This window comes from Oncorhynchus keta, chromosome 17 (genome assembly GCF_023373465.1).
Source record: "Oncorhynchus keta strain PuntledgeMale-10-30-2019 chromosome 17, Oket_V2, whole genome shotgun sequence".
NCBI lineage: Eukaryota > Metazoa > Chordata > Actinopteri > Salmoniformes > Salmonidae > Oncorhynchus > Oncorhynchus keta.
Window position 1 is genome coordinate 2,486,886 of NC_068437.1, and position 22,527 is coordinate 2,509,412.

Consider the following 22,527-nt stretch of genomic DNA (forward strand, 5'->3'; position numbering starts at 1 on the left):
ACCCTGCATGTGTGTTTTAATGAACGTTTGAGTTTTAACGAGTGCTATTAGCATTTGGCGTGGTGCATTTGCATTTCTGATGGCGAGATGGGACGCCTGCATGTCGGGTGGGCTTAAGAGGTTAAAATAAAGTGGTGATCCTAACTGACCTAAGACAGGGAATTTTTACTAGAATTAAATGTCAGGAATTGTGAAAAACTGAGTTCAAATGTATTTGGCTATGGTGTATGTAAACTTCCGACTTCAACTGTATACTTGGTAATGAATGTAATTATTCTTTGGAAAAATAAAGCAAGTTTTTGTTTTATGTCTGCATGATTTTCTGCCTCTACCTTGAGCTTGTTATAAATGTTGTGCACTTGTTCTCATGCTAGGTGCAACAACAGTGCTTTAAGCCTGAGCTTGGGTCACTCTCAGTATCAAAACGGTGCGATTGCTACATTGCCAACTGACGCCATTTCAATGTCCTTTTAGCTAGCCACCAGCTTGTTAGCTTGTTAGCGGTAGCTTTCTACTCACGAGTGACAATCCTTTCCTTGACTTGAAGAAAAATCTGTCAAATGATCGTTTTCTTGCTTTAATCTAGTTTGTAATCCCCGTCGCCACTGTGATATTCTCTATGTTCAATTTGAATAGTAAAATAATGTCCAGACAGATCGAGTTGATGGTCATTTATCTAGAAGCATTTCATGGCTCACACACACACACACACACACACACACACACACACACACACACACACACACACACACACACACACACACACACACACACACACACACACACACACACTTTCAGTGGTTGACTGACTACCACGAACTGTGGGACTATGGATCCACCATGAGGTGCTGTATTCGTCAAGTATTGTCGTAAACAATTATCAGTCTTACTGCACTGTCGTGCCTAAGCATTACAAGCCCAACATTTTATTGTAGTTTTCCGTGCTTATTTTGGGAGTCCCAGCCTAGAAGTATACATTTTACAACTCATCTCTTCAGTGGGTCATATGATTGAGTGTAGTCTGGCCCAGGAGTGGGAAGGTGAACGGAAAGGCTCTGGAGCAACGAACCGCCCTTGCTGTCTCTGCCTGGCCAATTCCCCTCTTTCCACTGGGATTCTCTGCCTCTAACCCTATTACAGGGGCTGAGTCACTGGCTTACTGGGGCTCTCTCATACCGTCCCTGGGAGGGGTGCGTCACCTGAGTGGGTTGAGTCACTGATGTGATCATCCTGTCTCGGTTGGCGCCCCCCTTGGGTTGTGCCGTGGCGGAGATCTTTGTGGGCTATACTCAGCCTTGTCTCAGGATGGTAAGTTGGTGGTTGAAGATATCCCTCTAGCGGTGTGGGGGCTGTACTTTGGCAAAGTGGGTGGGGTTATATCCTTCCTGTTTGGCCCTGTCCGGGGGTGTCTTTGGATGGGGCCACAGTGTCTCCTGACCCCTCCTGTCTCAGCCTCCAGTATTTATGCTGCAGTAGTTTATGTGTCGGGGGGCTAGGGTCAGTTTGTTATATCTGGAGTACTTCTCCTGTCCTATTCGGTGTCCTGTGTGAATTTAAGTGTGCTCTCTCTAATTCTATCTTTCTTTCTCTCTCTTGGAGGACCTGAGCCCTAGGACCATGCCTCAGGACTACCTGACATGGTGACTCCTGGCTGTGCCATGTCCACCTGGCCGTGCTGCTGCTCCAGTTTCAACTGTTCTGCCTTATTATTATTGGACCATGCTGGTCATTTATGAACATTTGAACATCTTGGCCATGTTCTGTTATAATCTCCACCCGGCACAGCTAGAAGAGGACTGGCACCCCACATAGCCTGGTTCCTCTCTCGGTTTCTTCCTCGGTTTTGGCCTTTCTAGGGAGCTTTTCCTGGCCACCGTGCTTCTACACCTGCATTGCTTGCTGTTTGGGGTTTTAGGCTGGGTTTCTGTACAGCACTTTGAGATATCAGCTGATGTATGAAGGGCTATATAAATACATTTGATTTGATTTGATACATTATCAAGATCTAGAGGGCCTCTCTCTCTCTCTCTCTCTCACCACACAATATATTTTGCAATGTTAAATCAACACTTAATTAGTTTTTCATCTCAGAATACATATGGTTTCATGTGGTCCCATTTTTACACAGAATGTAAAAAGTACTCTGATTATAGTGTTACATTTTGAGATGTAACACACCTTAGTGAAAGAAATACCACTGCATTATACTTGAGTGTCACATTGTTAATTTTATTTCACAATATTGTTGATCTAGAGTTAACTCCTTATAGTGTTAAACAAAAACAGTTTTACAGTAAGTCATTTTGGGTGTTCTTTTAACACTGTATGGTGTAAAGCCCAATTTGCACATTTTCAATGGTGTCTTTTCTTTTGACTGAATTGTTACCAGCCATGACTGTATTCATTAATGACATAAACTTGGTTGTTAAATTATTTCCTTTTAAAAGCATGTGGCTTTCACCAAATGAGTACCTAGGTGAAAATGATCATAACAATTTTACTTTATGACAACACATGACATAATATAGTCCTTACAGTGGTGTTAGGAAACACGTGGTTTACAGGCCACATCAGGCCTACAAGTCATATCATGCTGGGTTAACCAGGAGAGAGAGGAGAGAGGTCACATTCCAGAGCCTTCTCGCCAACTTGAACAAACGGACAAACTTTACACATGACTTACTATGCTACTTTACGATTTATAATGGCACACCGAATGTTTATAAATAGTGACACGGTGTGGATATTTAGGCACTGTTAGGAGGGAAAGTCAGAATGAAAAAAAATGAGAGAAAAAGACAGGCAACAGACTGAATCCGTCTGGAACTGAAAGATATTTGAATCCAAAAAAAATCATTCTACAAGGAGCTGTTACAACTGCAGGAGAATAGCTTCAAAAGCTTTGTCCAAATACTGGTAGATTCAAATATCAAAGAATGGACACTCTGACTAGAGATGTCCAGGACTTGAAGAACAGTCTGCATTTCTTCTCTAGTTGAAAAAGGACTGAAGCAACATGACAACTGTAAATCCATGAGAAACGACATCAGCACTGTCTGTGAATGTATTTAACAATGAAAAGGAAACAGGATTATCTAAAAAAGTAAATCAAGGCACAACAACATGGATGGAATTCCAGAGTCTCCACATGAAACCTGATCTGAGTCTGAGGAGAAAGTGAGGAAAATGATTGATGATAAGCTGCAGATGGATCATAATAAGATTGAGGTGGAGCACGCCCACAGGACTGGAAAACGGCCCAGGTGACAGACCCCGGTCAATTGTAGGGCTGTTGCAGTGGCCATATTGCCAGCACACCGGCAGTCATGAGTCATGAACGCAGTTGACTCACGGTAATCTCCTCAATGCGCTGATATGTTGGTAGTCCCCAACTCGCTAACGTATGTCAGGTCACTAATGGCAGGTAGCCTGGCGGGTAGGAGCGTTGGGCAAGTAACCGAAAGGTTGCTGGATCGAATCCCTGAGCTGACAAGGTAAAAATCTATCATTCTGCCCCTGAGCAAGGCAGTTGACCCACTGTGGATGTCAATTAAGGCAGCCCCTTGACTACTTTAAACATATTGTTCTCCAGAACTGCTAGACCAATCAGCAACACATTTGGCATATTTCATTCATGGGATGCACATCTTCAAATGCAATATTTTCCAAGACTTGCTCAAACCAAATGGCCACAATAAGTCTATTTTTTAAGCTACTTTAATAACCAGAGCTGATAAAGCAGAAGAGGAGAAAGAGGTGCTGCTCTGGCAGGAGGAGAGGGGTTGTACTGTGAGCGAGTGACACAGGGAGGAGGGAGAGAGAGACAGAGACACAACCAACCAAACTGGCTCGCTCTACAGTGGACTGATAGCTGCCATAGCTAGGTTATTTATTATCCAATATGATTATGTACTGTCTGTCTTGACTGCATCAAACCGGGAGAAGCTAGTTAAGCTAGGCTAATTGAGGCTGCAACACATGCAGCCACCTTTTCATCCTACAGTGACAAGTAACAACAACTCCATTCAGAATATTAAGCAGCAGCCTACCTGTTGACTCTTGGTCATTGGTCATCCTTTTAATTCCATCATTTAAATCCATCTTCCATTCATTAGATATATATTAGATATACAGTACCAGTCAAAAGCTTGGACACACCTACTCATTCAAGGGTTCTTCTTTATCTTTTTTTGTTGAATAATAGTGAAGACATCAAAACTATTGAATAACACCTATGGAATCGTGTATTAATGAGAAAAGTGTTAAACAAATCAAAATATATTTTGTTTTTAGATCATTCAAAGTAGCCACCCTTTGTCTTGATGACAGCTTTGCACACTCCAGCTTCTCCTGGAATTCTTTTCCAACAGTCTTGAAGGAGTTCCCACAAATGCTGATTACTTGTTGGCTGCTTTTCCTTCACTCTGAGGTCCAACTCAAATCAAATCAAATGTATTTATATAGCCCTTCGTACATCAGCTGATATCTCAAAGTGCTGTACAGAAACCCAGCCTAAAACCCCAAACAGCAAGCAATGCAGGTGTAGAAGCACGGTGGCTAGGAAAAACTCCCTAGAAAGGCCAAAACCTAGGAAGACACCTAGAGAGGAACCAGGCTATGTGGGGTGGCCAGTCCTCTTCTGGCTGTGCCGGTTGGAGATTATAACAGAACATGGCCAAGATGTTCAAATGTTCATAAATGACCAGCATGGTCGAATACTAAACTCATCCCAAACCATCACAATTGGGTTGAGGTCGGGTGATTATGGAGGCAAGGTCATCTGATTCAGCAATCCATCAGCCTATTTCTTGGTCAAATAGCCCTTTTGAACGGTACCTTGGGAGAGGCGAGTACCGAGAGGGCGGCCCCCAGGGTGCTGTAGTCCCAAATGAACCAGCGGTAGAAGTTTGCAAACCCAAGAAACCATTTCAACTGCACCCTGGACGTTGGTTGAGGCCAATCCACCATTGCTTTCACCTTTCCAAGATACATCTGAACATTACCCTCAGCAATGACATATCCCAGAAAGGTGATTGTAGAGCGGTGGAACTCACACTTCTTGGCTTTCACAAACAGTTGGTTCTCCAGGAGGCGCTGATGGACCTGTCTGACATGAAGAACATGGTCTTGTGCAGATCGGGGAAAAAACAGGATGTCGTCAAGGTACATGAACACAAACCGGTTTAGCATGTCCCAAAGCACATCATTGACCAAAGCTTGAAAAACAGAAGAGGCGTTGGTGAGTCCAAATGGCATGACCTAGTACTCATGTCCACTGGCTGTGTTGAAGGCTGTCTTCCACTCATCCCCCTCGCGTATCCGAACCAGGTGGTAGGCATTTCAAAAGTCCAACTTGGAAAATATGGTGGCCCCCTGGAGAGGTTCAAACGGTGAGGAGATGAGTGGCAGGGGGTAATGATTCTTGACAGTAATGTCATTAAGTCCCCGGTAGTCAATACACGGACGCAGGATCTTGTTCTTCTTCACAAAGAAAAACCCTGCGCTGCCAGGAAATACAGACAGACGGACAGCCCCAGTGGCCAGAGACTCCTCTATGTACCTCCTCCATAGTTTTGGTCTCTGGCCCAGACAGAGAATACAACCGACCCGAGGTGGTGTAGTGCCTGGGAGAAGTTCAATGGCACAATCATAAGGACGGTGCGGGGGAAGGGAAGTAGCACGTGCCTTACTGAACACTTCCAGGAGGTCACGGTATTCTGTGGGGATATTAGAGACATCCACAGTCTTGCTAACATCCTGAGGAAGACGACTTGAGGAAGGCTGTGCTGCTGGAAGGTTGTGCTGCTGGAAGGCAGTGGGAATGGCAAAAATGACTCCAACCCAGGATGGAGTTTGTGGTCCAGTCAATCACAGGATTGTGCTTTTGAAGCCAGGAAAATCCCAACACAACCGGAACACGGGGAGATGCAATGAGGAGGAACTGTATTGCCTCACTGTGGTTACCAGAAACCCGTAATTGAACGGACACATTACTATGGGTGACTTCCCTTATAGAGCGGCCATCCAGTGCCCTAGTATCCATGGGCACAGAGAGAGGCAAAGTGGGAATTCCAAGCTCCGAAGCTATCGTGGCGTCCATAAAACTTTCATCAGCCCCAGAGTGAGTGAGCACTCTGAGAGACTTAGATTGGTCTCCCCATAGCACAAGAGCGGAAAGGGGTATGCGGGTGATGGGAATTAGGGAACTCCCAGTCTGACTCCCCGTAGTACTGGTACCCACTTGAGACAAGGGTTTCCTAATAGGGCAGGTAGCTATAAAATGTCCTGCCCCTCCACAGTAAAGACAACAGTTATTATTCATCCTTCGTGAGCGTTCCCCAACTGATAGCCTAGCTCTTCCCAATTGCATAGATTCAGAAGTATCCAACTCACCCGTCGTAGATTTCCGAGAGGGCTCGGGTGGCTTCGAATCCTCTCGGAAGAACTACCTTTGGAAACTTCCGGATTCCCTTGGAGGTGAACGTGCCATAGCGGGTGCACGAGTGTGCCCGAGGCCAGACCTCCTCTCACTCTTGCGTTCCCTTAGGCATCCATCAATTTTAATGGCGAGGGCGATAAGGGAGTCGAGATCAGTCGGCAATTCCAGAGCAACTAGCGCATCCTTCACCTCCTCAGATAATCCGTGCCAAAAAAGTGTCGAAAAGAGACTCTGGATTCCAGGCACACTCGGCGGCCAACATGCAAAAATCAACCTCGTAGTCTGCCACACTACGGGAGTTTTGACATATAAAAAATAATAATAAATAGTAGATAACCTCATACTCAACGTCAACAAAACAAAGGACATGATCGTGGACTTCAGGAAACCCCTATCCACATCGACGGGACAGTAGTGGAGAGGGTAGAAAGTTTTAAGTTCCTCGGTGTACACATCCCGGACAAACTGAAATGGTCCAACCACACAGACAGCATGGTGAAGAAGGCGCAGCAGCGCCTCTTCAACCTCAGGAGGCTGAAGAAATTTGGCTTGTCACCAAAAACACTCACAAACTTTTACAGATGCACAATCGAGAGCATCCTGTCGGGCTGTATCACCGCCAAGTACGGACCCTGCTCCGCCCATAACCATAAGGCTCTCCAGAGGGTAGTGCGGTCTGCACAACGCATCACCGGGGGCAAACTACCTGCCCTCCAGGAAGACCTACACCACCCGATGTCACAGGAAGGTCAAAAAGATCATCAAGGACAACAACCACCCGAGCCACTGCCTGTTCACCCCGCTATCATCCAGAAGGCGAGGTCAGTACAGGTGCATCAAAGCAGGGACCGAGAGACTGAAAACAGCTTCTATCTCAAGGCCATCGGACTATTAAACAGCCATCCCTAACATTGAGTGGCTGCTGCCAACATACAGAATCAACTCCAGCCACTTTAATAATGGAAAATTGATGTAATAAATAAATTGATGTAATATATAACCACTAGCCACTTTAAACAATGCCACTTCATATCATGTTTACATACCCTACATTACTTATCTCATATGTATATACAAGGAACTGAGCCCTTCCAAAAAGGCCCTGTACCAACTCCCCGTGTCTCCTAATGGTGGCTCCTTGCAGGGAGACAGCGTGGCGGAGCTGGTCCAAGTCTGCTGGGTCTGTCATGGCCAGTTCCTACTATCAGGACACAAGGTGAGACCCAGATGCAGACACAGGAGGCAGATGGTTGGAGTCTTACTATGTTTAATAATCCAAAAGGGGTAGGCAAGTGAATAGTCGTGGACAGGCAAAAGGTCAAAACCAGATCAGAGTCCAGGAGGTACAGAGTGGCAGACCGGCTCGTGGTCAAGGCAGGCAGAATGGTCAGGCAGGCAGGTACAAAGTCTAGAAATAGGCAAGGGTCAAAACCAGGAGGACTAAAAAAAGGAGAATGCAAAAAGCAGGAGAACGGGAAAACCACTGGTTGACTTAGAAACATACAAGACAAACTGGCACAGAGAGACAGGAAACAGAGGGATAAATACACTGGGGAAAATAAGCGACATCAGGAGGGGGTGGAGAAAATAACAGGAACAGGTGAAACAGATCAGGGTGTGACAGACGTTCATGTAAAACGCTAACACCACTACCATGTCTTTCCAGGAGACTTACAGTACCAGAAAATATTTTGCAAGAGGACCAAACAGTTGGTGGTTAAGAAGCCCTGCATCACTTTCGGGCAGTGTCTTATCCAGCTGGCCGTTCACCGCAGTCAGGACAAGGGTCTCAGCTTTCCCAGCCCACCATGCCGAACACCATTGCCAGTGTATTGAAGCTGGATAAAAGACTATGGCTGTGTTTTCACTTTTGACCAATCATATCAGTTCTGAAAAATATGTGATGTGATTAAGACCAATTAGTGGGGGAAATATCAGAATTGGGCTGCCTGTGTAAATGCAGCTAGTGTGGCTCAACAGTCTCCAACCCTGTTCCTGGAGTGCTGTTTTTTTGCTCCAACCCTAGTTGTAACTAATCTGGTTCAGTTTACCAACCAGCTAATTATTAGAATCAGGAGTGCTAAAATTAGGGTTGGAGTGAAAACTTACATATGGTAAAAGTAACATACAAAACAATGTGTATGAACAGTGTAGTACAGTTCGGTGTCTGAGTGTGTTTGTTTTTGTGTTGTGTTTGACAACTCCATTGTGTCCTCCTCCCAGAGCGCTAAGAACCTTGGCGTGATCCTGGACAACACCCTGTCGTTCTCAACTAACATCAAGGCGGTGGCCCGTTCCTGTAGGTTCATGCTCTACAACATCCGCAGAGTACGACCCTGCCTCACACAGGAAGCGGCGCAGGTCCTAATCCAGGCACTTGTCATTTCCCGTCTGGATTACTGCAACTCATTAAACCCCTACAACTCATCCAGAACGCCGCAGCCCGTCTGGTGTTCATTCCCAAGTTCTCTCACGTCACCCCGCTCCTCCGCTCTCTCCACTGGCTTCCAGTTGATATCCGCTGACCATGGTGCTATAGCTGTGAAACCTCAGTCCTCCAGGCTCTGGCCTGCTCGCCTCCCTACCACTGAGGAAGTACAGTTCCCGCTCAGACAAAACTGTTCGCTGCTCTGGCTCCCCAATGGTGGAACACACTCCCTCACGACGCCAGGACAGCGGAGTCAATCACCACCTTCCGGAGACACCTGAAACCCCACCTCTTTAAGGAATATCTAGGATAGGATAAAGTAATCCTTCTCACCCCCCCTTAAAAGATTTAGATGCACTATTGTAAAGTGGCTGTTCCACTGGATGTCATAAGGTGAATGCACCAATTTGTAAGTCGCTCTGGATAAGAGCGTCTGCTAAATGACTTAAATGTAAATGTAATGTAAATGTTTGAGGTGTAGATACACACAAGTGCAGAGAACTGTAGCTACAGATTGATACACCAGATAATGTGATCTCCCCAATGACTTTTGGTGATATCTTGTCTATATTAAATCTTCTCTCATTGATCGAGACATGTGGGTGTCCACCCCAATGTGCTGAATGTCATGACAGAGAAGTGTCTCGATCAATGAGAGAAGACCTGAAGTAGACAAGATGGCAGCCGGCTCATCAGGCTCCCATGTTCCCGGTGGGATTACCAGGGCTCCTATGCCTCAACAGGCTTGCCAGGCTCCCACACCTCTGCCGGTTCGTCGGGATTTTACCCCCAAACGGCTTGTCCTGCACCCGTTCCTGGGCCGGCCCATCAGGCTCGCCCACGTGGGATGCCGGGTGGTGCCCCTAGAGAGGTGGGGCACTGTCACACCTGCTCCCGCTCTTCCCCCCTGGCGCTTGAGGGCGCCGGGCTCCGCAGCGTTACGCGCTTCTGACACCATTGTTACGCACACCTGCTTCCCTCGTCACGCACATCAGCGATCATTTGGACTCACCTGGTATCAATCACCTGTTATTTCTTTCCTTGTATCTGTCTCCCCCACCTCTGTTCCCCGCTTCCGCATGAACTTTCGTATGTTGTTTTGTTACCCGTGTGCTGACTCTGTTTCTGTCTTGTTCCTTTGTCTGTTCCACATTAAATGTTTGACTCCCCATACCTGCTTCTCGACTTCAGCATTGGTCCTTACACCTGTATTTGGGGAGTTTCTCCCATTCTTCTCTGCAGATCCTCTCAAGCTCTGTCAGGTTGGATGGGGAGCGTTGTTGCACAGCTATTTTAAGGTCTCTCCAGAGATGTTCGATCCGGTGCAAGTCCGGGATCTGGCTGGGCCACTCAAGGACATTCAGAGACTTTTCCCGAAGCCACTCCTGCGTTGTCTTGGCTGTGTGCTTAGGCTTGTTGTCCTGTTGGAAGGCGAACTTTCTCCCAAGTCTGCGGTCCTGAGTGCTATGGAGCAGGTTTTCATAAAGGATCTCTCTATACTTTGTTCTGTTCATCTTTGCCTTGATCTTGACTAATCTTCCAGTCCCTCCCACTGAAAAACATCCCCACAGCATGATGTTGCCACCACCATGCTTCACTGTAGGGATAGTGGCAGGTTTCCTCCAGACGTAATGCTTGGCATTCAGGCCAAAGAGTTCAATATTGGTTTCATCAGACCAAAGAATCTTGTTTCTCATGGTTAGAGTTTTTAGGTGCCTTTTAGCAAACTCCAAGCGGGCTGTCATGTGCCTTTTTGTAATCTGGTGTGTGCTGGTGGCAGGGAAGTCAGGCGCAGGAGAACGAACTTGGTTTAAACGGAGTATTTAATGAAAACTCACAAACTCCAAAAACCAACGTATACAAAATAAAGAAAAGTGGGTAAATAAAACCCGTCGCACACCATAACAGACATAGCACCTATACATACAATGAACAATCACCGACAAAGACATGAGGTAAAAAAGAGGGTTAAATACACAACATGCAATGATGGGATTGATTGATTGATTGATGTGAGACAAGATAAAACCAATGGAAAATTAAAAATGGATCAGCGATGGCTAGAAGGTCGGTGACGTCGACCACCGCCCGAACAAGGAGAGGGACAAGTCGTGACAGTTCCGTGACAGCTCCGGCCGCGAGGCGCAGGGCGATCTGGATGGAGAAGGTGGAAGTCTCGCAACATCGAAGGATCCAACATGTCCTCCACCGGAACCCAGCATCTCTCCTCCAGACCATACCCCTCTCAGTACACGAGGTACTGAAGGTCCCTTGCCCAACATCTCGAATCCAGTATGGAACGAACAGAGTACGCCGGGGCCCCCTTGATGTCCAGAGGGGGCGGAGGAACCTCCCGCACCTCAGACTCCTGGAGCGGGCCAGCCACCACCAGCCAGAGGAGAGACACATGGAACGAGGGGTTAATACGGTAATCGGGGGAAGCTATAACCTATAACATACCTCGTTCACTCTCCTCAGGACTTTAAATGGCCCCACAAATCGCGGACCCAGCTTCCGACAGGGCAGGCGGAGGGGCAGGTTTCGGGTCGAGAGCCAGACCCGGTCCCCCGGTGCGAACACCGGGGTCTCACTGCTGTGACGGTCTGCGCCAACTTTCTGGCGCAGCACAGTTCGCTGAAGGTGGACATGTGTGGCATCCCAGATCTCCTCAGCGCTCATAAACCAGTCATCCACCACAGGAGCCTCGATCTGGCTCTGATGCAAAGGTGCCAGAACCGGCTGGTACCCCAGTATGGACTGGAAGGGGATGAGGTTAGTGGAGGAGTGGCGGAGCGAGTTCTGGGCCATCTCTGCCCAGGGCTCGAATGCTGCCCACTCCCCCGACTGGTCCTGGCAATAAGACTTCAGAAACCTACCCACATCCTGGTTAACTCTCTCCACCTGCCTGTTACTCTCGGGGTGAAAACCTGAGGTAAGGCTGACCAAGACCCCCAGACGTTCCATGGACGCCCTCCAGACCCTCGACGTGAACTGGGGACCCCGATCAGACACTATATCCTTAGGCAACCTGTAGTGCCGGAAGACGTGTGTAAACAAGGCCTCCACAGTCTGTAGGGCCGTAGGGAGACCGGGCAAAGGGAGGAGACGACAGGACTTAGAAAAACAATCCACAAAGACCAGAATCGTGGTGTTACCCTGTGATGGAGGAAGCTCCGTTAGGAAATCCACCGACAGGTGTGACCACGTCGGTTGTGGAACGGGTAAGGGTTGTAACTTACCTCTGGGCAGGTGCCTAGGAGCCTTACATTGGGCGTACACTGAGCAGGAGGACACATAAACCCTCACGTCCTTAGCCAAAGTGGGCCACCGGTACTTCCCACTAAGACTATGACCGATCCCAGGATGACCAGAGGAGGGTGACGTGTGTGCCCAATATATCAGCAGGTCGCGGACAGGGGACGGAACGTACAGGCGCCCAGCTGGACACTGGAGGGCAGCGGGCTTTGCGAGTGACGCCTGCTCGATGTCCTCGTCAGGCTCCCACACTACCAGCGCCACCAGGCAAGAGGCGGGGAGTATGGGAGTGGGATCCATGGGCTGCTCCTCTTTGTCATACAGCCGGGACAATGTGTCTGCCTTAACGTTCTGGGAGCCTGGTCTGCAAACGCACCACAAAATTAACAGGGCCTATTTACATAACAAATATGAATTCGGAGGGCAGAAATGATTAAATATCAAATCATTATAGACCTCTCACTAAAGGCATCAGTCATACAAAAGTTAAACATAAATCTGAAATGGTTCTCTCGTAAAGTACTAACCCCATGTTCAAGAATGGCCTTTTTCCCGTTATTCGGATTACAACTGCTCACTTTCAGTTATTTGAAAACAAAATAATCCCCAAAATATCGTTATTTTTTATACAAGCCTTGGAAAGTTGGTTGCAATTTCCGTTTAATCCACCTGAAAAGACAGAACAAATAATAAAACTAATATTGTGGTTAAACTCAAATAAACAAATGGATTCAAAAAAACATATTTTTCAATAATAAAAAATGTAATAAAAAGTATCATCTTTGTAAATTATATCATAGATAGGACTGGTGAAGTTATGTCACACATGCAGCTGACACAGACATGTGGAAATGTCAGCTCTACCCAAATTACAACCAACTAATTGCGGCATTACCACAAAAATGGAAGAGGCAAGTGGAAGGGGGAAAAGTAAGGAAATTGTCTTTCGGCCCTGCATTAAAGACCAAAAATAGTTAAAGACAATTGTGATCAATAAATATATATACCAAATTCATTTGAGGACCAAAAAATTGACAGCTGTGCCATATAAATTGCAAAATAGTTGGGAAAAGATTTTCGATGAACCGATTCCATGGCACATGGTTTATGAATTGACACGCAAAACAACGCCGGATTCAAAACTTAAAATTTTTCAATTTAAATTATTTTACAAAATTCTTGGAACCAATAGAATTATATATATGGGGGATACACTCTTCCCAGCTCTGTAGATTTTGCTGCGAGGAGGAAGAGTCATTAGATCATTTATTTTGGTACTGTCCATATGTGGCTCATTTTTGGTCACAGGTCCAGGAATGGCTGAAGAATTGCAACATTTACCTAGAACTAGCACTGCAGATAGCACTACTGGGTGATTTGAAAAGCCATAGTCAATCAATCAATAATATGATAATTATTTTACAATTTTTTTTTGTATCTTTAATTTACAATCTGTAGAAGCTATGAGAATAGAAAGGTTCAGTACTTTTGTGAAGCGTCACAGCACAGTTGAAAAATATATGGCAAATAGAAATCCAAAATGTATGCTGTTGAGAGATAGATTTAGATTTAGGGTTGAATGGAGCTGAAGGGTGGGACTAATAACAACAAGATAACAAATGTAAAACATACGGGGTCTGTAAAATGCATTTAAAAATGTTGTGATTTTTTTCAACTCTTCTGCCTGTGGCTATGGATCCCTGACCTGTTCACTGGACATGCTACCTGTCCCAGACCTGCTGCTTTCTACTCTCTAGAGACAGCAGGAGTTGTAGAGATACTCTCAATGATCGGCTATGAAAAGCCAACTGACATTTACTCCTGAGGTGCTGACCTGTTGCACCCTCGACAACTACTGTGATTATTATTATTTGACCATGCTGGTCATTTATGAACATCTTGGCCATGTTCTGTTATAAATCTCCACCCGGCACAGCCAGAAGAGGACTGGCCACCCCTTATAGTTGGATCCTCTCTAGGCTTCTTCCTAGGTTTTGGCCTTTCTAGGGAGTTTTTCCTAGCCACCGTGCTTCTACACCTGCATTGCTTGCTGTTTGGGGTTTTAGGCTGGGTTTCTGTACAGCACTTTGAGATATCAGCTGATCTAAGAAGGGCTATATAAATAACTTTGATTTGAATAAATACTTGCAAAGTTATTTGTAATTCCAATTGGAATCCAGACAGATTTAGGATACAGTTGGATTTTTTATTCAACCGCAATCTGCATTCAGAATAACTGTCAGGGCTAGGTAACCCGATGGGACTTTTTTGCTCTCCACAGTGTAAAACAATAACTCTGGTTATTAACACTAACAACTGGGGGGTTTCCTTTACACCATGAAATGTTCATTTCTCTCTTAGAGAGTGAATTTAACTCCTGAATCAACACTATACATTTTACACTTAAAAATCAATGTTGGCCAATTTGCTGTGCAGTCTTTATTGGTACAGGGGAGCATCGACAACAGACGCCTGTAGATAATCAACAACCAATTTGCTAATGGGCGGGACGGAAGCTCAGCCAGACACTGTTCTTTTCCTTAATCTATCCTTGGCTCTGAACTTCTGCCTTTCGTACCACGTCTGTACATCTCATCACTTCTTCTCCCTCATCTCCTCCGCTATGGCTGAACGGAACAGCCAGGGTTCTGGATCATTTGATGGCCTAATAGTTTGGGGCGTATAGACAGGTAGTGGAACCATGTCGCCTTGCTATCTATTTAACACTATTCAACACCCAAACCCCCAACAACAACAAGCACCACTTCTCTGTTTACTGTTGTGTAGTGGCCTCAATCCCAAATCTATTACTCAGTTTGTACAATGTGCAGATGTTTGTCATGAAGTTAGGGAGGTTTTGGGAATGTGAGGCATCAATCCTGTAATGGGATAGGTTCTGTGAATGCGATCTATGGGCTCCCAATGGTCAAAACACACTCGATATTTCTTCAATGCGCTTTCTTTCTGTACATGCCCAACATTCTCTATTAAAGTCGTTAAATGGCAAATATCTTGCGACTTTGACATTAGAAAAGGTTAGGTGAACAGTAATGCAAAGATAAATTGTATAGTGTACCGACACCACAGTTTAACTGTAAAAAACACCACCCCTCAAAGGGCTAACTATGGATTTTCTGTTGTGGAAAATAATAAATGATGAGATGGGGGGGTACTAGTAGAGTCCCTCCCAACCCAACTGATATACAACCAGTACTAATATACAACCGGTACTAATCCTCCTTTGACACGAGCAGAGTGCAAATACAGTACGCATTTACTGTTAGAAAGTAAGGAAAGAAGGGAAGGAGAGAGGGAGATGAAAACATGTTTTTTGTGTGTTTGTACAGTGCCTTGCGAAAGTATTCGGCCCCTTGAACTTTGCGACCTTTTGCCACATTTCAGGCTTCAAACATAAAGATATAAAACTGTCTTTTTTTGTGAAGAATCAACAACAAGTGGGACACAATCATGAAGTGGAACGACATTTATTGGATATTTCAAACTTTGTTAACAAATCAAAAACTGAAAAATTGGGCGTGCAAAATTATTCAGCCCCTTTACTTTCAGTGCAGCAAACTCTCTCCAGAAGTTCAGTGAGGATCTCTGAATGATCCAATGTTGACCTAAATGACTAATGATGATAAATACAATCCACCTGTGTGTAATCACGTCTCCGTATAAATGCACCTGCACTGTGATAGTCCCAGAGGTCCGTTAAAAGCGCAGAGAGCATCATGAAGAACAAGGAACACACCAGGCAGGTCCGAGATACTGTTGTGAAGAAGTTTAAAGCCGGATTTGGATACAAAAAGATTTCCCAAGCTTTAAACATCCCAAGGAGCACTGTGCAAGCGATAATATTGAAATGGAAGGAGTATCAGACCACTGCAAATCTACCAAGACCTGGCCGTCCCTCTAAACTTTCAGCTCATACAAGGAGAAGACTGATCAGAGATGCAGCCAAGAGGCCCATGATCACTCTGGATGAACTGCAGAGATCTACAGCTGAGGTGGGACACTCTGTCCATAGGACAACAATCAGTCGTATATTGCACAAATCTGGCCTTTATGGAAGAGTGGCAAGAAGAAAGCCATTTCTTAAAGATATCCATAAAAAGTGTTGTTTAAAGTTTGCCACAAGCCACCTGGGAGACACACCAAACATGTGGAAGAAGGTGCTCTGGTCAGATGAAACCAAAATTGAACTTTTTGGCAACAATGCAAAACGTTATGTTTGGCGTAAAAGCAACACAGCTCATCACCCTGAACACAACATCCCCACTGTCAAACATGGTGGTGGCAGCATCATGGTTTGGGCCTGCTTTTCTTCAGCAGGGACAGGGAAGATGGTTAAAATTGATGGGAAGATGGATGGAGCCAAATACAGGACCATTCTGGAAGAAAACCTGATGGAGTCTGCAAAGACCTGAGACTGGGACGGAGATTTGTCTTCCAACAAGACAATGATCCAAAACATAAAGCAAAATCTACAATGGAATGGTTCAAAAATAAACATATCCAGGTGTTAGAATGGCCACGTCAAAGTCCAGACCTGAATCCAATCGAGAATCTGTGGAAAGAACTGAAAACTGCTGTTCACAAATGCTCTCCATCCAACCTCACTGAGCTCGAGCTGTTTTGCAAGGAGGAATGGGAAAACATTTCAGTCTCTCGATGTGCAAAACTGATAGAGACATACCCCAAGCGACTTACAGCTGTAATCGCAGCAAAAGGTGGCGCTACAAAGTATTAACTTAAGGGGGCTGAATAATTTTGCATGCCCAATTTTTCCGTTTTTGATTTGTTAAAAAAGTTTGAAATATCCAATAAATGTCGTTCCACCTCATGATTGTGTCCCACTTGTTGTTGATTCTTCACAAAAAAATACAGTTTTATATCTTTATGTTTGAAATCTGAAATGTGGCAAAAGGTCGCAAAGTTCAAGGGGGCCGAATACTTTCGCAAGGCACTGTATGTGTGTGTGTGTGTGTGTGTGTGTGTGTGTGTGTGTGTGTGTGTGTGTGTGTGTGTGTGTGTGTGTGTGTGTGTGTGTGTGTGTGTGTGTGTGTTCCAGAAGAAATGCTGTTTGAAAATGTGTCTGTGTATGTTCTACAACAACAGCAGGGGTTCCATTAGTGTATGTGGTCTTAAGACCAGTTTCCCAGACTAAACTATGTCTGTAAAACTGGCCCATCAAATTCTACAACAACAGCAGGGGTTCCATTTGTGTATGTGGTCTTAAGACCAGTTTCCCAGACTAAACTATGTCTGTAAAACTGGCCCATCAAATTCTACAACAACAGCAGGGGTTCCATTTGTGTATGTGGTCTTAAGACCAGTTTCCCAGACTAAACTATGTCTGTAAAACTGGCCCATCAAATTCTACAACAACTGCAGGGGTTCCATTTGTGTATGTGGTCTTAAGACCAGTTTCCCAGACTAAACTATGTCTGTAAAACTGGCCCATCAAATTCTACAACAACTGCAGGGGTTCCATTTGTGTATGTGGTCTTAAGACCAGTTTCCCAGACTAAACTATGTCTGTAAAACTGGCCCATCAAATTCTACAACAACAGCAGGGGTTCCATTTGTGTATGTGGTCTTAAGACCAGTTTCCCAGACTAAACTATGTCTGTAAAACTGGCCCATCAAATTCTACAACAACTGTAGCTGTAATAGTGTATTCTCTGTTCCTGAACAACATCAGCTGCAGAGCTCATGGCACCCTATTCCCGGCAATAGAGTGACATTTGGGATGCACACCAGAACGGCCTAATGTTTCTGATCTCCATGAGGTGTGGCCACAGCGGCAGGCTTCCCGCACTGTGCTCTACCAGCTGAACCAACAGAACAACCTGGGCCCAATCCTGCTGCACCTACTGCCCATCCGGTATCCATTGTCTGCAATTAGTACTAAGGCTTTTCATTCCACTATAGAAAATTGTGAAACAGCATATGTGTGTGTGTGTGTGTGTGTGTGTGTGTGTGTGTGTGTGTGTGTGTGTGTGTGTGTGTGTGTGTGTGTGTGTGTGTGTGTGTGTGTGTGTGTGTGTGTGTGTGTGTGTGTGTGTTCAGTGCCTTCAGAAAGTATTCACACCCCTGGACATTTTGTTGTGTGACAACGTGGGATTAAAACGACTGGGTCACGTCCATAGATACAGAACAAAAAGACTTAATGACCGGGTCGTATCCGTCTCTGGCAACCAAACCAGCCAACTTGGGTAGCGACCCTAGATTTGTGTTGGGACTATATCTCGTGGAAGGATGAAATAGTATGAATAAATTAATCTAAATAAAATTTTCTATGAAAATATGTCAATCATTATTTGAACATGTTGGTTACACGTTGTATAAAAGTAAAAATGCCCTCGAAGACAGTGTTTGGAGGATATATTGGCACAGTGTGATACCCGTGCCAATATACTGTATCCTCCAAACACCGGCTTCTTAAGTTTGAGGTTATTGTCCTGCTGAAAGGTGAATTCATCTCCCAGTGTCTGGTGGAAAGCAGACTGAACCAGGTATTCCTCTAGGATTTTGCCTGTGCTTAGCTCCATTGCGTTTCTTTTTTATCCTGAAAAACTCCCCAATCCTTAATGATTACAAGCATACTCATAACATGATGCAGCCACCACTATACTTGAAAATATGGAAAGTGGTACTCAGTAATGTGTTGGATTTGCCCCAATACATAACACTTTATATTTAGGACCAAAAAATGAATTGCTTTGCCACATCTTTGGCAGTATTGTTTCAGTGCCTTATTGTAAACAATATGCATGTTTTGTAATATTTTTGTTCTGTGCAGGCCTTCTTTTCACTCCATCATTTAGGTTAGTATTGTGGAGTAACTACAATGTTGTTGATCCATCTTCAGTTTTCTCCTATCACAGCCATTAAACTCTGTAACTGTTTAAAGTCACCATTGACCTCACGGTAAAATCCCTGAGCGGTTTCTGACAACTGAGTTTGTAGTGACTGGGTGTATTAATTAAAAGTGTAAGAAAAATAACTTCATCATGCTCAAAGGGATATTTAATGTCTGTTTATTTGTATTTTTACTCGTCTGATCTCTGAGGCATTGGAAAACATCCCTGGTCTTTCTGGTTGATTCTGAGTTTGAAATTCACTGCTCGACTGGGGGAACTTATACATAATTGTATGTGTGGGGTACAGAGATGAGGTGGTCATTCAAAAATCATGTTAAACACTATTATTGCACATAGAGTGAATCCATGCAACTTATTATGTGACTTGTTAAGCACATTTTGACTCCTGAACTTATTTAGGCTTGACATAACAAAGGGGTTGAATACTTATTGACTCAAGACATTTCCGCTTTTCATTTTTTATTCATTTGTAAAAGATTTCAGTTTGACATTATGGGGTATAGTGTGGAGACACTGTACATGTATATAGGTGTGTGCGTGTATGTCTGTATGCCACAGGAGGTTCGTGGCACCGTAATAGGTGAGGATGGGCTCATGGTAATGGCTGGAGTGGAATTAGTGGAATGGTATCAAATACATCAAACACATGGTTTCAATATGTTTGAAGCCATTCCATTTGCTCCGTTCCAGACATTATTTTGAGCTGTCCTCCACTCAGCAGCCTCCACTGCTGTACACGTGTGTGTGCATGTTTTTGTGAATTCTCCCCTTTTCAACACAGTACTTCATTTTATCTTTCTTTCTCTTTCTTGAGTGTATCAGCATCAGCACAAACCCATGGCAGACCAGGGAACCATGAAAACAGTCCCGCTTTGAACAGCACCAAATATTAAGAACGATCTGTCAAGATGCAGAGTAAGTCTTGGAGCAAACCTAGGCAGAAGAAGAAAATAAAAACTGAAAAGAAAGAAAGAAAGAATGAAATAAAGGAAGAAAGAAATGTGGTTCTAACAGGGAGGGAGAGCAAAATCCCTCTGCTTGTGTCTGCCAACTTTCTTTGGTAGTGCGGAAATGAGAGCGTGCTAGATTCTCCCCTCCTGAGAAAAACACTAACCCCTCAAAGCGCAAATCAAACATACAATCCACGTCACAGGAAACCATTCTGAAGCGTAAAACCTCCCAATGGGAGCTACATTTAAATGCTGCGGGTATGGGCTGCCTTGCTCGCCCCCTGCACCTCTCTCTCTCTCACCAGGCACCAACCGCAATCTGAACCATACCACAGCACCTTTCAGAAACTCTCCTTCTCTCACACTCTCCCCTCTCTCTCTCTCTCTCTCTCTCTCTCTCTCTCTCTCTCTCTCTCCTCTCTCTCTCCCCAGGCACCAACCGCAACCCGAACCATACCATAGCACCATTCAGATGACACTCTCCTCTCTCTCTCCCTCTTTCTCTTGGTTACTATCAACTGCACTGATTGTGTCTTTAACAATGGGATATTAAAGGAGCACATTACAATGAGAGAGAGGGAGGCTGCTGATTAGAGAGAGAGAGTGATTGGAATAGCGGACTCTGTGTCTGCCACCCATGCCCACCCAGCACTGAGCTACAGGGTCAGTAGCTGATGTACACACACACAAACACGCACACGCACGCACGCACGCACGCACGCACGCACGCACGCACACACACACACACACACACACACACACACACACACACACACACACACACACACATATATACCCATACACACATGCATAGACGCACACCTATGCATACTTCCTCCCTCTAACTCTCTCTCTCACACACACACACACACACACACACACACACACACGCACACACGCACACACACACACACACACACACACACACACACACACACACACACACACACACACACACACACACACACACACACACACACACTCACAGCTTAATCAGGTTCATGAGCCAGCCTTTACGTAAGAACTCAAGTGAACCCCAAACATCCCCCTTATCCCCCCTATTCCAACCACATCCCTTCTACTCCCAGCCCCTCGCCTCTTCCTTCACCTCCTTTACCTTCCCTCTCCCCCGACATTAGAAAGACTGGGGGTCAGAAGGCCAGATCCCATGTAATCAAAGAGGTTTGTTTTGGCCTTCCAACCACTCCCCCTAACATAAGGGCTGTGGAGAGGCTCTGCTGCCCCCTCGCCTGCCTCTCTGGGAAACCAAAACTTTCTTAAACACATCGGAGGCCCTATCTGCCCTCCCAGGCCACACTAGTTGTGCCCCATATGGTATTGTATCAGATCACCACGATAATGAGAGCTCAAAATGTATAGTATTTCCATCTTAATGTACATTATTTAATGTCAGTTGAACATATGGATTCTTTAGTCATAGTAATACAAGAAAATGCATGCTGAAAATAATAGTCTCTCTACTACTGAAGCCCCAATAGGCTAAATGAGCTCTGGCCATACTAGTTGAGCCCCATTAGTTCAAATCAGGTCAAATTGGTCCAGTTCTGTTAGTTTAACTGTGTCTGTCTGTCTGTCTGTCTGTCTGTCTGCCTTTCTGTCTTGGATGTAAGTCAATGGACCTCCAAGCCTTAGACCTGCCCCAGATCCGTCAAAATCGGATGAGGATGGAGAGCACTTGCAGCTTTGTCCGCCATTTTTATGTTGACAGGTGTTGAACTTTTAAATGACCTTAGTATACTAATCGTCCCGTTAGCTGTCCAATAGCCAATTATAAATGGTGAACACGTTCCTTGCCATTTTCCCAAGATGGACAAACAAATCATTTTGTGTTGTATAGCTTCCCAAAGCAACCCATCCCACATTCTAAATGGATATAAAATGCACAGTGACGCATGCGGATGCATTTTTTCATATATTTTCATCCATCTCTTGAGTCACAAGCATGCTGAAACACATACACACTTAAACATGTACGGTACACACAGTGAGAGGAAATGAAATCATCCATCCCTTGAGCCACATTGGTGATTTAATGTGCTCTTATTGTGCACCTTCACTGTATTGCTGAACTGTGTTGAGGTCAGGGTGACCGCGGAGGCAGACAGAGGTTGCGTCACAAAGTACACCCTATTCCCTACATAATTGGGTGTGAATTGGGATGCAGCCCAGAAAGGAGAGAGAGAACTCTCCCCTCCAATAGCTGACCGTTACCACGACGACCTCACTGTGGAGCCGTGAAGCAGTGCCGTGTGAGGTGAGCGGCAGCAGGTACACAGAGTACACACAGAGACACACAACCACAACCACACACAGACACATGCAGGCACACGGGTGCACACACACACACACACACACACACAGCAACAGGGATCAGCAAGTTATTGACTTGGCACAGCCTCAAACCAGCCGCTTTGTTTCCACAGGACCAGTGTGTGTCTATTTTTGTGTGCCTCATATTCTATCCAGACCAGCATCACACTGTAACCGTTTGCATACAGTATCCCTTGGGCCAGATGGGTGGTCAGTCTCTAGTTGATTTCTGTT